Here is a 17,539-nt window from a genome sequence, read left to right as displayed (position 1 = left end):
AAGAATAATGCATTCCAATAGGTTCCTGTCTCAATTTGCATCAAACTGTCGTTACTTGCCTCGGGCGATCTTTGTCGGATTAAATTAAAAGTATTACGACCGTGGAAAATTCCGAGAAATCAATTAAAGTATTGAAATACCAAATCGCACAAAATATCCTTAGCACGACGCTAAAGCCCGGCGTATTATTGCTTTTAATAAGGACAAGCCCGACGAGCAAATAAGAAGAAGGGTGGCAAATAACGACGAAGACAAAGCGGGGAGGAATAAGGCGCGACTGGTGTCTCTCCGCGCTTAATTTTTATTCTTCTCTTCCGGACTTTTGTTACATCCCACGGCTGCAGAGGCAGGCCGGGACAAAGGTACGTCCGGAACTCGAGTCTGCGTATTCCCCGGACCAATTAGGAGCAAAGTGTCAAATGGAAAATTCAAGAGACCAACTATCTACTTTCCCGAGGAGCAAGAGTTATTCATGGCAGACAAAGGTAAAGGCGATGACGAACAGAGCGGAAACTGATGGGGCTACAGGGGAACAGTTACGTCGTAATTGAATTATCATTCGTTATCGGCTGAATAAAGCGGCCGTATTGTAAAGCAAAAGAGAGACAGCCTGCGCGCCAATTATAAGCTCGGGCATGAATGCTGCATTAAAATGCAACAAAAAGCGCAGGTCTGACCGAGTGAAAAATTAATTCTCTCGCCCAGCTTGATAAATTGCGAGTTATTTTGATACATCGGCATTCATCGTCGGTTAAAGATTTCATCATCAATACGTATAGATACGTAAAATGCAAAGCGTTTTACAATTCAAATGCACACATAAGCGCATACAATAGAGGCTTTGTAATGCTATTTCATAAGCAAATTTCTTAAGAGACATGGATTGTGCTAAAAATATAAAAAAATGCAATAAAGATATTACAGTTGCATGTAAAAGTAAAAATTAGAAAATTGTCAACTGATCAATAATCGTGCAACTTAATTATAATAACAAGATATCTAATACAATATGATATTATTAACACAGATATTTGATACAGTGAGATTTATAAATGTAAAGAATGCTGGCTTTATTACTAACGCGTTTCATAAATTATGCAAGTCATAAAGCTGAATCCAGCTGATTATAAATTCCTTTTCCGTGTCATAAAATATTTTTCATTAATTTGCAATGCTTTTAATTTATCTGCATATTTTATTTTTGTTAAAATATCAGAAACACACAGATACCTCGTGCTTTTCACACTTCACTTTTACCTGCGAATTTTTGTATCACTGAACCATAAAAACATCAGAAAGTAAATTAATTTAACAGCTTTATGCACAATTATGACATTATTATTAGCGATTTTGCGTATACTTGTTGTTGATAAACGTTTTTTGGCCACACTGTGAACAGAATTTATCGCGAGTGGCGGAAGCTCCCTCGGGAACAAACTCGTGTCCTGTTTGATCATGGTGCTTGGCCCGTTGAATTAATTACACTTAATTGGCAATTACCTCGTCATGCTTCCTTATAATATAGAGAAGTGACGTTGCAGCGGAAAATATATTTTCGGCGAGGCGCGATCGTGCACTTGACGTGGCTTTCGCGATCCACCCCGTCTCACATTTTGCGGCATAATTTAATATCGCGTTATAACATCGCTTCGGCATATGGCGACGATAGGATAAGAATGCATTTTGACTGCTCGGGCTCGGCCTGAACCCGATAAGCGAGTGGCTTATTTATTCCGCGTATAAAGTTGCGCATCGTTGCGCAATGGCAACAAACATAAATTACAACACTTTATTGCAATATTAATCTCAATTCTCGACAGACAGAAATTAACGACGCGAATATAAAACACTAATTTCGTTGAAATATCGTTTTTTTATAAAATGCCAGATGTAAAACGCGCGTACAGACATTCGCCGAGCTGAAACCGTCGGACGGTTAATTGCATTAGGCGGAAGCAGCACACCGTGTTAATGAAACCAGAAAACTTTTCAACACAAAGGAGTCAAAGAGGGCATCTAAAATTGCAGCCGCGAAGTGCTTGTCAAAGTGGTTGTGATTTTGAGTGTGCTTATGTCATTGTGAGAATTTCGTACGAATTTCCGCTTGTAGCCTCGCTATATCTCTTTTGTGTTTCGAAATGAGATTCAACTTAAGCTCTCGATCTCAACAGACATTGCACATAAGGACTCGCGGTACATTCACAGAGACATGAAATGAAGAGGACGATCAGCGTGTTTCGTGAACACGTAACGCGCATCTATATATAATATATATATATATATATATATATATATATATATACATATATATACGTATATATGCACGTGTACGCTCAAAGCGATGACGTCCGTGCGAAGCACCGATTCAGAAACAGCTGAGAAGCTTGAATAACCAAACAAATGCTTATGAAGTCATTCACATGCCGACGGAATAAAACATCACGGTAGAAACAGCTGTTGGGCAGTTAAAAGCGCGCGCCTAACTGCATTCAGTTGAATAAAAATAAAATATAAACAAGTTTATGAATATTGTGCGTTGTCTGAAAAGCATTATGCCAAGAGTAAAAGGCGAACTAACTCGATGTTGTTTTTTATTTCCACATTTATAACGACAATGTATTTTTTAAGCAAGACTTTTGCTTAAAAGATAAGAGAGATATTAGTGATATAAACAAAAATCACGTATATTAATAAAGCATTGAAGATGTGTATTGGTCGCGTATGCATAATCATCCCGACTTTATAACTTCTGATTTATACTGCTGGGAAATTATAGCGCAAGCAATCTAATTCGCGTGGCTGGCGAACGTGCGCGTACGATAAACGTCGCCAATTAGACGCGGTACAGCGGACGATCTCAAGATCTCTCGTTGCACGAGATTATCAATTAATTACGGCTGAATGGCATATCGCCCGGGGCATTCGCGAATGAATCACAAAGAATTTATCCGGATGGCCGCGTGAGAACGCGGAGCTGACAGTCTGAATATTCGAATTAGCCTTTTGAAGAATCAATTGACTCGTTAATTAATTACATACGTTCCTGTCGTCCGCGCGACACGGAGAAGCAGAGGGGCGTTATACGTACACGTGCTTGATGCACTCGCACACGCTATTTCCCGACTAGATCGCACAAAGCTCATCTCGATCGATTTGACAATTTCACGCTACGCCGGAAGCCAGATTAAATTCCAATTAATCGCTGGACAGCATGCCGGCCAGTACTATTCCGATAAGTTTTTTTGCGACTCAATTCTTTGCACTTTTGACGCTAAAGCATATTCCCCATTTTACCTGTATCCTATTAAAAACTCCACGTATCTAAGCTCGTACACGTGTACAAGCGTTACATGCGCGTTTAATTGACACACCCGAGCGTTATTTGCGATCTACGAGGCTACGTGCACGCGCGCGTGCGAGTGCCGTAATGCACGCGAATTAACAAAATGCCCGACGTAAACGCGTTAACATCGCTACGTGAAAGTAATAAAGCACGGGTAAGTAATACGTTGCGATTTGCGGCACACGTTTCATCTTGATTGCCGAGAACTTCAAAAATGCAACTTGGCGTGCCGCAGCGAAAAGCGATTAAGATCGTTCGCGCGACTACGGATATTAATTAAGCGCATTGCGCACATAGCGTTCAACCGCGTCCTTCGCGTCGTTCACCGCGATTACAAGTTTAACGACAGCGACGAGTAACTCGATATCGCAGATGTCCCCCGGATTGGCGAAAATTTTACGAGCCCACGAGGCTACCGTTTACGATTATCTAAAATTCCGATCGGGCGACACGTCGATCGATAGATCGCACGAGGCCTCTCTTCAGTCCACCGTCGTTCGCGCTTGCACGTTACGGGCGATCGGGGGTGAAAATCTCTCGTGATCGAATCTCGATCCTCCAGCGATCCTCCGTATCCGCGTCCCTTTCGAAAGTGAATATTATCTGCGCGATTTTACGATCATTATACGACTTTCAAGATTAGTGACGGCGCGCTGATGGGAACAGCTCGTCGGCACGAAGCGACGGCCACGTGTGTATACCTGCCTCTGTGCGAGCGAGTCCGATTTTATCCCATTCGTGACAAGTCGCGTGTTAAACGGAGTGAACGAGACCATTTGGCGCGTGCGACACGCGCACGCGGATGTATATGCGGGGAACTTTTAATTAAGTTTTAATTAACTCCGCGTCGCATGATTTTTCCGTTTGCACGATGCAATAAAGTCGTATCACGGGCCAACGGGTCAAGGCTCGAGAGACGTCTTTTTCCCGCACTTCGTAGGACCGCGCGCGGCGTCGATTGTTCGCGTCTTTTATTGGGCGACGTCCGACGTCACATTATTCCACTTCTATGTAGGACGAGAGCCCATTATTAACTTTAATTGCTACGCTACAGAAATGATATACGTAATGAAAAAATATTTTTCTATTTAAATCACGGAGAAAGTGGAGGCTACGGAGAGCCGAGTTATTCCAATTTCAATTTCTCGGTAGTAAGAGTTGAGGACCTTTTCGTATACACTTGTGCGCTCTACCGTCGAGGAATAAATATGTTACGGATATTCCTACAAGAATATTTCCGAGAAAATAAAATTGAAAAGGCTTTTCATAGATGTAATATTATAGTCACATGCTCACATGCGAGTGGCTTTTAATTTCAGATAAGTGAATTACTCTGAATCCCAATTTTTATATAAAGAAGAAAATTAATATTCCCGTAAATGAAGCAGACATTTTATCAAATAATAGTATTCATTAAAATAAGTGCCTAGAGTTTTTTAAACCAATAAAATTACAATATATACGAATAAAATATATCCGTGATACGAACGTAGGGTACAATCACGCGCGCGTTTTTCTTATTTACTTCTCTCTAATCGAGTTCGCCGAAATTGCGTGCGTTTGACGCTAACTTCGCTCCGATACCCCGGAGCAGCGTGAATTTGCGGGATCGAGTAATACCTACGCCTGCGTGAACGCCGAACAAAACGCAAACTTTCGATTGAGTCTGCGAAGTCGCTCAGAGCTACACGGCGGAAGTAAAGCGTTCCCGAGGGTTTCCCGATGAACGCGGTTGAGGGAGGGGAGGAAAGCGCTAGGACGAGGGGAGGGAGAGGCTTAAATCAATTCGGTGCATTCACGCTGGAATACCCAGTAGGTATATTATGTACCTATTATCGGGAAAAGGCAATCCACCGCGAATATCGTCGGCTCCGTGAACGGTGGCGGAAGCTCGATTTCCCTAATCGAGTAGTAGTTAGTTAACTGCACCCCGCGCACGTTCCACCTTCGTCGTATAAATTTCCCCGCGCGCGCGCGCGCGCGCGTCCGGAAACTTAGGCCGAAAGCCGATTTTTGCGGCCGCGCCATTGTTTGTCCGTCGCTCGTGTCGCGTCGCTCCAATTCGCGCCGGCGGCGCATAAAAGTGCGAGAGTCCTCGTACGGCCAAGATTAATGCACCGTGCTCCGTAATTTTTGCGCGCAAAAATTATAGGCGCGGTCGAAAAGCACCCGCGTGATAAATATCACAAGCCGGAAGAGCCCGGCGGCGGGCCATTCGTCAAAAGTGAAATGCGCGAGTGATAATGTGCACGGCGGAAATACACTCGCGCGGCAAACAAGTCGTTCAAATGAAAATGTAAACTTACCCGCTCGCGGAGATATGGAGATATATGATCAACAACATGGCTGCGATGCTGCTTCCTTCCGCTCTCGTACCACTGCGGATTTCCTAGCAATGAGAGAAATTTATATTAATTCTTCCCATGTACTTTCGGAAATGTTCCGCGGAAGAGAAATAGTTCCTATATATCGTAAACAGTACATTTCGCGATTTAGCACAATGCAACTGACGTCAATAATAAAATTGCCCTAATTGCTTTTCATATCGAAAAAGGTAGAAAAATATATTTTAATCTGTTTAATGGTTTTTTTTTCCTGAAAATATACGCCCTACACGTCAGGTTCGATATAAAACTGAACAACGTCACTTCGGATATATAGATATGTACGTGACGTAAATAGCGAACAATTTTCGAACATTTTAGAAGACTGGAATTTTCGCAAATGTACAAAAAATTCTCATATCATACTTAAATCTGTGCTTTAAATAAGCTCAACCACGAGTTACCCAAAAACAGAAAGGCTATAACTAAAAGAGGTTTGACTGGTTATATCTCTGAAATTCAGCCACATGAATTCTTTAGCGTTTTTACCGCTGCTAGAAAGGTTAATGATGTCTGACTATATCTATCTGTATTCCCTTCCAGAAGTTTTTCTTTATTTCTAGATAAGATAGAAAGTTGAAATTTAGAACAGCCATAGACGTTCCGACAAATGTGAAAATTCTGAAATTCGCACAAGATATGAAAAACGGAACGGCATCGACCATCGTAGACAGGCTTAAATACCAGCCGTAAATCAGATCTCCGCGCGAAATTCTCGCAAGGATATTAATGACGCGCGCCAAAAAGCGCAGCGGATTACCACCAATGTGTCCTGAACAGAATCTGCTAACTTTAAGTTATTGCACACATCCGTTACACGGTGATACAGAGAAAAAAAATGGTTAGTGGCACGACCGCGCGGAGTCGTATCATTAGTATTACGCTCGCGATAGCGTCGCAGCGGAAAAAGATATGCGAAAACTATGTATAATTCAATTGCGTAATCGATTGAAAATTTGCATTGCCTTTCATTGAATATAATAAAACTTTGTTACATACAAAATCGGATTTAATTAAATTTTGCAGCTAGCCACGCAACTCTCATCTGCATTCATCTGTTCCATTGTTCATGGCGCTCACGCGTTATTGACAGTTACTTTTCTATAAATATATTAAAATTGTCAGATGCTCAGGTAATTCCGTTAATTTATCAGATATTATAAATTTAAATTATATTCCACAAATACCGACCATAGTGAATGCCAGGTATTCATAATTGTTCGGTGATGAACAGAGAACTGCGGGTAGTAACGGTGCAGAAACGGCGGAACACCGAGCGTAAAAGCAGGAAATTGTCGATCCTAAAATCCTGGCGTGCCGATCTCGTTGCGGCGATATAGCAGACATATGCGAACATCAAGAAGGCGTCGTGTCGCATCGCTGTGCCGTTGCAACGATTGAATAATAAATGCCGAGAGTGAGCGCTGAGCTCCCGGCAAGTCGTCGCAGATGCGCTAAGCTCGCGATGCACTTTACTGCACTGCGGTCCCGCTGTCGTCGTAGGTGCACGCTCGTGCACACGCTCCTATGGATGTGTGTAATGTCGCGTAACGCCCGGTACGTATCATAAACTGTTTCTCCGGGTATCTTTTGTGGCGTTTCCGACATGACGACTTCGTTGCGATTCGCGTATCGCGACAACGTTGAGTTGAGACTTCTCAGACCCGCCTTGACGATGATACAGCTTGTCGGGTGATCGTTTCTGGTGCAGACGTAAGCATGCATGAAGCGCCAATTTGCATACCGCGATGCGTCAGTGATGCCCGCATGTCGCAGTTTCGTGACGGATTCGCGCGGCAAGAGGGAGAATAGCGCAGGATCTCTTAACGACTTGGTACGATTGCGCAATCGGCACACTGTAAGTGTGCCAGATGTGATTCTTCATTGACTAGCTCGCTAAATGAGAGAGATAGCGCAGCGACAACAATCACATTGACATAAAAACATAAAAGACACAAGTAAATAAAAAATGTTAGGCAAAATGTTTGCTAAAGAAAAATTTAACTAATATATATTGCTTCTAAATTTTTAATCAATTAATATTTTAACACTCTAGAGAGTCTAATATGTAAGAAAAATTAATAAATTTATTATGAGTAAAAATAAAAATAAAATGTATTGCGTTTAAATTTCCCTATGAATAAAAATGTAGTTGTGTTTTGAAAGCAACTTCTTCAAAATATGTAGAATATAGATTGGAATAAAATTTAAATTGTCAAGAAGTTCGTTTCAGTCCATATTCTCCGAACATAAGAATGTTCAAGCTTTTCAAACCTGCCCTTAAAATGCAGCCGAGCGATCTATTCCCCATTCGACTGCGCATACGCTCGGATTTACATGCGACACGGCTGCATCAAACATCCGTATTCACAACTGTATTATGTATGTTGCATATATACGGTTACATTTATAACAATTATTTTATAACTATTACACCAACTCTCAATTAAAGCTACATGGACGAAAACTAATGTTGCTGCAAAATAAATAATAAAAAAATAAAAATTCTCTAGTCATAAAAAACATATAATTACACTAAAAAATTCAGTAAATTCATACAAATAAGATATAAAAGTTTCATGATTAATAACGGAATATATGTACGAAACACACAATTTCATACAATTTCACTGAATTTATTTTGTATATTTTCGTTATTAATAATGTATTTTTTATATCTCATTTGTATAAATTCACTAAATTTTTTACTGTATATGATTCACGTTATGTCAATTTGAAAACTACACTCTAAATAAAAAACGTGTCTATTAACAATCATCAGAGAAATTAATATAATGTCGTTATGTCAATAGAATTATAAACATCTTAAAAAATTACTATCAACCCGAGAGAAAATGGTATAATATGGTCAGATGTTAATATATATAACTAGTAGTGAAAAGATCTAGCATGTATAATTTTATATGATTATATAAAATTACATATCTTATCAGATCTTTTCATAACTAATTATATATATTTACATCTGACCAATTATACCATTTTTTCTCTAGGAAGAGTATCATTTAACGTATCATGAAAAATCCATCGGACAGTTCAATATCTATTAAAGCAAGAAATTTCTGCAAAATAAAAGTAGTGCGAATAAAAATTGCACAAAAGGCCAAAAGGCAGCAAAGAACCGTGAAACGTTAGGACAATCGGCAAGAAGCAAGGCACGAAGAGGAAGATTCGAAAGGGTCTGAGAGGTGGAGACGTGAAATAACGTAATCGCGTACGCGAAGTAACGTGGACGTGCAACGGGTAGGAGTCACTTGGCAAATAAGAGTCACGCGAGGATAACATACGCCGCAGTGCAGCACGCAACGAGGTTGTGCGCGTACATATACGAAAGCCGGTGGTAATCCGCAGGCATTTTCGCAGAAAGCAACTTTGCGACAGGTGCGCGGCATAGCTTCGCCAAACTGCCACTATACTTGTCACGAAAAATAAAATCTTGGACAAGATCAAAAATTTTCGAAAATTCCAAATTACATGTATCTTGAATCATACTATCTTAAAAAATGCACAAATTCCTCAATTAAGAATTTTTTATTTATTTGCACCACTGAAAGTGTGCGTTGTAGAAAAGCATTATGTAAAATTCTTGTTTCAATTAATTTTACACATTGCTATTGAGAAATTTATGCTAAAATTTATCGACTTTGAATTAACGCAATGAATTAATGCATATTTTAAATTATAATACTAAATATTAAATTAAACTGTAAAATTGTAATAAAATTTGAATATTGTAATAAAATTATAATAAAAATAATTCATATATGCATTTACATGCGTCAAACTGCACACACTCATATACAGTTCTAATATCTTCAACTGCTAACAATAAATTGTTCCCCTTTTCCGATCACTTCGTCACTCGAGCGCCGTTGCTTGACTTCCTCGCCACTGATGACTGGAACGGTTAAGATCGTTCGAGCAGACGAAGGTCGAATCGTCGAAGACGAGGTTGCGGCGAAGGGTGCAAAAGCGGAGAGATGTGCGGGGAGGTTGGTTTGCCTTATCGGGCGAACCGACGAGCTGTGAAATCGATAGCTCGATACTTTGCGCCGTCGCGCGCGGCCTCGTTCCGGCGTAAAATCCTCCTAACGAGTTTCTGCGTTTTCTGAAGTCGACGCGCAATCCATCGCGGTCTGAGCAAATGCTTTGATGCGGATATTATGGAACAGAAGTAAGCAAAGCCGCAACGATATAATAGTCGCAAAACCATCAGCGTTCTCGAAGAAGTAAACAGTTGGTTAATTCAACATCCTGGCAGAAGCCTTTGAATTAAAAGCAAATCAGGATCAAAAGGCTTTATTGAATTAAGCTTCAGCAATACAAATAAATAACAGAGCTTCAGATAAACTTAAGTAAATTTTACCCAAATAGAATTTTAATTCGAGGATTAGTTATGACAATATTTCATGAAAATTAAAAGGTTGCAAAACAAATGGCGTGTAATAAAGCTTATACTAAAGAAAAATTTACTTAAGTTTGAACGGCCGTGGGTTATAAGAGCTTGCTGCATCAATATTTATGCTACGCAAGGTACACTACAATGTAATTCTTGCAGCTTGAACATTTTAGTTCAATATTCCAATAAATATCAGATCCCTCTGTTTTATACAAACGAATATGTAAATAAACGTGAAATGTTGATAAAAATATCAAACTTTTAGCTAAAGTTAAACTGTTACGAAAGCTAATTATAAAGGCTAAGGCTTTGTTGATAATAACAAGTAAAAAATTTGAACGTACCACGCGAAAACTTCTTGAAGGCGGCAGTATTTTCATAAGAACTTTCCACACTCCTTCGCGAGCTTGAGAAAATTTTAACTCGGCGATAGGTGAAAGCTTATAACTGATAACCTCTTGATATTCCATTTAGTTTAAATAAAAGACACCAAATTCATTTTCTCGGGGTTAACATCATCCAACTTCAAGCGTCATATTTTGACCTCCAAAAAGGCAAGCTTTCTATATATAAAATCTCGATTGATTCGCGAAGAAGCACGAGATTTGTTCGCCGCATTTTCAATTTCCTGTTACGAAAGACTAGGCCGAATTCCAGAGAAAGAGTGTGCGAAAGAGAAAAAGAAATAAAGAAAGAGAGAAAGAAAAAGGAACCAGGCTTGATAATAGCTCGAAATCTTGATTGTCTAGAAAATTGCGACCACCCACTTCCGGTGGTAATGCCGCGGCAACTTCGATAATGCCGTAAGAAGCACGCTACCTGTCGAGCAAGCTCTCATCGATAAGACATCTCGATAGGCTGGCGCGATAGCACGGCGTCGATGTTTCACGGCGTCTTGAGCTTTGCCAGGCAGCATCGATATCCTCGAGCGTCTCGGGGCTTGCGGTCCGCGGCGTCACGTCGCCAAATTTATGTCGTTACCACGTCAAGTTTAAATTGCACAAAAATATCTAACGTCGAAGATGAGCGTATAAATAGTAAGCAGGCTACCGCGTATACCGCATGCATGTGAAGTCGCGCTGCCGATAAATAATCGACAAAGCAGATTAATAATCTTCCCCCCTCCCCTTTTTGCCACCCCGCTCACCGTCTGCGTGCTTTGCCGGCATAAATCTTCTTTGAAGGCTCTCGTCTTTTTTCGTCAACTGCACGTAACTCCCGCCTTTCGGCAGTGCGCGATGCATCGTTAATCGCGTTCGGTAACATTTTGCCGGCGGCCCGAGGCAAAAGGGAGAGATTTGGGATAAGTATCGGACTGGTTGCAGCTGGTTAGACGGACGGCTTTTGTTCGTCGGCGCATAAGCCTCCGCAAGCACGTACACGAATGAATCCTAACCGCGAATACCCGACGCGAGTTAAATATACCTGGCACACATGCCGGTATATTATACATGGCTGTGCGCGCCAAACAGGCATGTATATGGTGACCCGAAATTGGCACATAAAGAGTGACGAAGGCAGATGAGGCCATCGAGATCAAACATGCAAGAATCGCAAGCGCCTCGGGGAAAAGTTTGCGGACGGCGGCCACATGTGATGCTTGAATGAAGAAAACTTTCATGATACTAAACCATCAATAACTCGAGCAATTTTTCAAGCTTTTTCTATATTTTATGCCTTATCTGTTTCGCTTGCTTTTTCCGAATTTATTTATTTATCTGCGTAAAAAGGGAAAAAGAACTAAGAAAGGCGACTCTTCTTTTCTCAAATTATAGACAAATAATTATTGGCAATTTTTCCCTCGCAGAGGCAAAATAAAATGCATAATTCATCGGGTTGAGAAATGTCCCGGTCATAGCGCTTGAACGTTGACATGCCTGGACCCTCCATGCAAAACTTTTCTTGTTATATGTAACCTATTCTCGAGATCTCTCTCCGGCGAAATGTCACATCTGAAATTTTGGCGTTCGCGACGTTCTTCCCGGAACTCCGTTCACTCGTGTAATCTTATTTTCTCTCATTTCTTTCCGCACATCAGTTCCGTGCACAATACGACTGCCGCGCGTATATATCACACGACACAATAGAGTACGCGGCACCGCGCCGTGCTAAGAGAGGAGAGGAACATCGATTGTGTTAGCGCAGCCTTAATTCTTTCCTCGCTCGCTCGCCGTCGGTCGCACGTCCACGGAACGGCGGTGCAAGAAGAACCGCAGAAGGCGGGCGAAGGAGCTAACGAAAGGCAGCGAGGAAAAAGGTTGGCGAGCAGCCAGGCCTGTTGAACGCCACGCCCTGGGGAAAAAAGAGGCGAACAGAGAGAGAGAAGGCGGAGGACGCGGTAGAGTAGGCAAGAGGAGGCTGGAAAATCATCGCAGCAATTTGCGCCAGGTGCCGATCCGCCGGCCGGCCGACGTGGATATAACAATCCGACTGCACCCTCGCTCTGCCTGCCTGCCTGCCTGCCTGCCTGTCTGCCTGTTGCACATCCCCTGTCTCGAACACTTCCCCCCTTCAGCCATACCAAAAGCCTTCTTTTGATATACAGCTTGCAAACAATAAAACGCTCGATTCGACAAACAATTATTCGTCGATGCGCGGACAAGAATAATTGCGATCCATTTATGCGTGAAACAGCACTTGGAACGCGAAACGTGTATCACGCACGCTTCGTAGGCGATTCGAAGCAAAGTATTGCGCGTGGAAAATGTTATCATTTCGATTAATTGATTGATTAATTCCGATTTGTTCGTGATCAATTGTTAAATCGATTATAAATTTAAATTGTACACCCATTGAGATCGTTTAATAAAATAAACAATAAATAACTGATGATACATTAACGGTTATATGTTATGGCGGTTATATATTATATACATTATTATATACATAAATAACTGATGATACATTAACGGTTATATATTATAGCGGTTATATATTATATACATATATTCGATAATTAATGAATAATAAAATAAATAAATTGAGAAATAAATACACATTACTCGTGCATTATATGATAATACATTATTCTCGAAAGAGTGATAAGCCCGGGATAACGTAAATTCCTACCGAGCTCTTCCTTAGTCATCATCAAAATTATACCGATTTCAACCCCTGTTTATATTCGCCCCTTGGCGTGTGTTAAGTGTTTTTGCCGACTTCATGGCGCTGATCCAGTGTCTACGTGCTGGTGCTAGCTCGCCGTTCACAATTTATTCCCAGTGCGAGAGTATTTAGGAATTCTGCACGTCGTCTACCTGCGACCGCGCCTCTGTAATCCTCTCCGGACACTCCCGGATTACATTGTCATAAATTGTGGCTCTTTACACGCGATCACGGTGACGTACAAAACACTCCTCATGATACACGTTTATCTTTCGCGCGGCGAGAATGGAAGATAACAATAGTACGTATCACCGTTATTATTAAGACCATAAATATGCATCCGTTTAAACATGTGTCTACGAGTGGATTATCAAAAATTCCCCAATAACTCGCCTTTATTTATCTTCATAAGTAATCATGATAAAAGGATTATTGTGCGTCCATGTGGCCGTCGAGATAACATCTGGTCGGCTGTACACCCACTCGATCTTATCCGACCACCATCTACAGGAAGCTTTCTACCCATTATTCGGTTTTTACTATCTCCTCCCTAAAGTAGCGGGCGACGTGATATCCGTGTTATCCGCGCGATAACACGCCACCGGACACGAAGCGCCCGATTGCACTTAGACTCTGCGGGGACGTTACACCGACCGCAAGCACCGGCTTCGAGCATGCAAATGAGATTTTAAAGAACCACGAACGAACGAACGACCGCAGTGTTCATACAAGTACCACTCGAGTCGATTGTTTACCGGAGTATCTCAAGCCTCCGGAATGCGAAACACTATAGCCGTGTATCGTATACACGCGGGACATTCCGGAAGCGTTAAATTTGACTTCGCGCTATAATGCAGACCGTATCAAAGTTAGAGCAGACCGATGTACCTAAGTGCACTCGCTCGCTCGAGTTTTATCGCGACACGCGCTCGAAATTCGGATTCGCCGTTCCGCCATAATACGGAACATACAGAAAGTTCATGGAAAAAAAAGAAAGAAAGATAGCGCACACGCATCGGCGACCTGACTTCGATTAAGGGGCGATGATAGTCGCGGCTGAAAGTTTGTTGCGGAGGCGGCAGAAATTCGGTCGCGATGAAAGAAGAGATCGATGCGAACACATGTTCCGCCGCAGAGCCGTTTGCTCCGTGTCAAGCGGGGAAGAGTGGCCAAAGGGAAACTGTTTACGAGCAAGATAGCGCTTGATCCCCCAAGATTAGTCGGTTAGAAACAACAATTTGTTTGTTGTTAGGCTGAAAACAACAGAAGGAAGACATCGCTATCGACGTGTGATCAAAATTTGCATATCATTTGCACGGTAATTTATCGGTTATATCGACAATCAATAATGTTCTTTTTATATTACACTCGATGAACGATAAGTGAATCGAAATTGTACATTCGCATTTAATGTAACATAATTTCCCGCGTTAGATTCATAATGAATAAAATGTAGAACGACATCATTGTTATTATTACATATGACAAACGAGATTTCACTGCAGTTACTACTTTTGAGCCGCGCGACGTCGTGCAGAAGAATCACAGAGACCGCATGCGCCTCCAGCCACTCCCGAGGTCCACATGTAACCGTAATGACGTCAGCGCGCTCCATGATCTGTCTCTGTTGCCCCGTCCGGCGTGCCTTCATTCTCCGCGTCGACGATGTAACATTTTTTTCTGGCCCGTCGCCGGGTACAACGCCTGCAGTTCCACGAGGAACGCGGAGTAGTTGGCGGATCCCTGTCGCGCACAAACAAAAGTCTCCATCCATCTTCGGCGCTGATACCGACGGCATCGTGACGGCACGGGCGCGCGAGCGTAATTCGCGCGCGGTGAGAAAAAAGTATTTGGAGAAAAGGTTGGCGTGAAAGAAAAGTTACGGGCGGGGCGGTACAATATCTTGCCCCGCTTTAACTTCCGCGGGAAAATAAGATCCGCGGGACTGGGGTGATAAAATTGACTTCATTCGAGCGGCGTTACTTATTTATACGAGTAAAAGGAATGCTACGTAAGGCCGCGTTTATAGCGGTCGTAGGTTTCTCCGAGGGTTCGCGATTTAAAAAGGATCTTATCCTAGATAAAACAGCGCGCAGTTACATAGCAGCTCTAATGCATCCTGTTGAAAGTTTTAGATAACATGGCGGTGCAAGGTAGAATGAGCGTATTCTCGTGGAATTCTGGATTCCACGCTAAGCGGCGTTAATTCACTTCCACGTGAGATTAATAGCGGCATACGTAAGCACCCTCTATTATTTGAGAATAATCTTCTAATTGATCTCGTAATTGTGTAACCAAATTACACTGAGCTTAATGCGTTATGAATTAACGCATCTCGTGCTTTATAATTTATTGCCTTACTTATTTCAGTTTTAAACGGCTCATATGACTAATCAGCTTGATAAAAAATACAAGTCTTGTAATCGCGTTTTAAAATCCAGCATTAATATATCGCTCAGAAGTCTGTATTTTCCGTTCAGCGAGAACATGGCCCCCGAGCGCTGAATTAATGATCCCTCTTCTTCCTGCGCTTCTCAGTTGCTTTGTCGAGTTGGCCTAGTATATGATTCCACGCGAAGCGACTGTTCAACCCACGCCGTGTCGCATTTTGATTAAAAGCGGGCGGAACGGCGTTTCGTGCGATACGACTCCCGGGGGGCATTAAGAGTGCTCTGGCGTTTGGCTGGCGTCAGTCCCCCGCGATATATCGCGTTTGTCCTCATATTTGACCGGATCATTCGGGTCGACATGATCGGTTGGTCGGTCAATCGGTCGATCGGTCGGTCGGTCGGTCGGTTGGTCGGTCGGTCGGTTGGTCGGTTGGTCGGTCGGTCGCTCGGTCGCTCGGTCGCTCGGTCGGTCGGTCTCTGGAGCAAGCCGAATTGCAGGCCAGTGGTACAGGAGAGGCTCGAGCGCGGCACGTTCCGGCGCGCAACGTTCGCCAAGATCAATAGACGGGCCGCGAGCCATCATCCCAGGCGACAGAGAACCCGCTGGTTTTGATCTCTCGCGCATGCGCCCTCGCCTCTTCCACAAACATGCTGCGCACCCCACTTCACCCCCTCATCGCCGATAACGGCTGCAGCGTTGGACGTAAGCGACAATCACGCCGGCAGTCTACGAGCGCGCCGGAATTCGTGCGCCGGCTCGTGCGTTTACCTGTACTACTGTCGAGACCAAGCGCTGCTTGTCTGGCGGTAACGTCTTCATACACTGGGACTAATTGTGCGCAAAAAGCCTGTACACCAAACTTTGGCAACTTAGTTACTGACCATGGAAGAAACAAAGGCAGGGAGAGAGAGAGAGAGAGAGAGAGAGAGAGAGAGAGAGAGAGAGAGAGAGAGAGAGAGAGAAGGAGAAAAAGATTAGAAACCCAAGTCGTAACAAACGATAGCATAACGATATACAAATATTACTCAAATTATATAAATCTATTCCTATTCTATATTCCTCCTTATTTTAATAGGATAAAAATCATTAAATAATTAATAGGATTAATAGAATAATAATATTAAATAATTAATAAAATTATTATTTCTACTAAAATTTTACTAATTCTATTTATTTTTCTAAATTAAAAAAATTTTTAAATTATTTTTGTGTAAGGTAAATATATCATCTTTAAATTAAACTGAAATTTTATGACTGTAGACATTTTATATCCATTTTTTGCTTACTTTTCCTGTAATCGCAGTATTGTCTGAAATATAGTTTTCTGAATCTGGGAAATAAAGTCATTCGAATGTACAATTTTAGAGCGAGATGCGACGGGCAAAGAGATTAAAAAATCCTGGTTGGTTGTACGATTACTGTTGAAACTGCCGGATTGTAGCTAAATATTGAAAATATGAAAGAGCAATACTCTGCGAAACGAAACGAGGAACGAAAGCTGAAGCGATAAAATGAAGCAAAAGGACGCGAACGCAACTAAAATAAAATCCAATCAAATTTTCCACGTTTGGCATATAAAGAGAGAAAGATTTATGCATATATGTATATGGAAGGTACCGATACTTGTATATCAAACGATTGGGTCGTATCATGCAATATTTTATAGTAGCCCATAAAAAAAAGATAACTTTACACATTTCATACGTTTTTTTACGTTTGCGTAAAAGAAAAATAATTTACTTAATAATGCATTATTAAGTAAAACATACATAAAATGAATAATATTGTTAATTGCAAAATAAATCGTATTGTTAAAGCAAGTTAAATATAACGTAAAATAATGTATATTTTAATACACGCGTGGGCGTACATCAGTGAAAGATTAATGATGATTTA

The 17,539-nt window shown here is 41.7% G+C and overlaps 1 long non-coding RNA gene across 1 annotated transcript in view; it reads right to left on the bottom strand.

Annotated features, from left to right (window-relative positions):
- LOC137000523 (uncharacterized) overlaps positions 1 to 9,671 on the bottom strand; it is a 94,708-nt gene extending 85,037 nt beyond the window's left edge. The window contains exons 1-2 of the long non-coding RNA XR_010890784.1: positions 9,523 to 9,671; positions 5,650 to 5,732 (exon numbers count right to left, since the gene is read on the bottom strand). This is a non-coding gene — a long non-coding RNA (uncharacterized lncRNA). The remainder of the gene's footprint in view (positions 1 to 5,649; positions 5,733 to 9,522) is intronic.
- Positions 9,672 to 17,539: the final 7,868 nt, after the last annotated feature.

Source organism: Linepithema humile, chromosome 1 (genome assembly GCF_040581485.1).
Source record: "Linepithema humile isolate Giens D197 chromosome 1, Lhum_UNIL_v1.0, whole genome shotgun sequence".
NCBI lineage: Eukaryota > Metazoa > Arthropoda > Insecta > Hymenoptera > Formicidae > Linepithema > Linepithema humile.
This window is presented reverse-complemented; position numbering and strand designations above follow the sequence as displayed.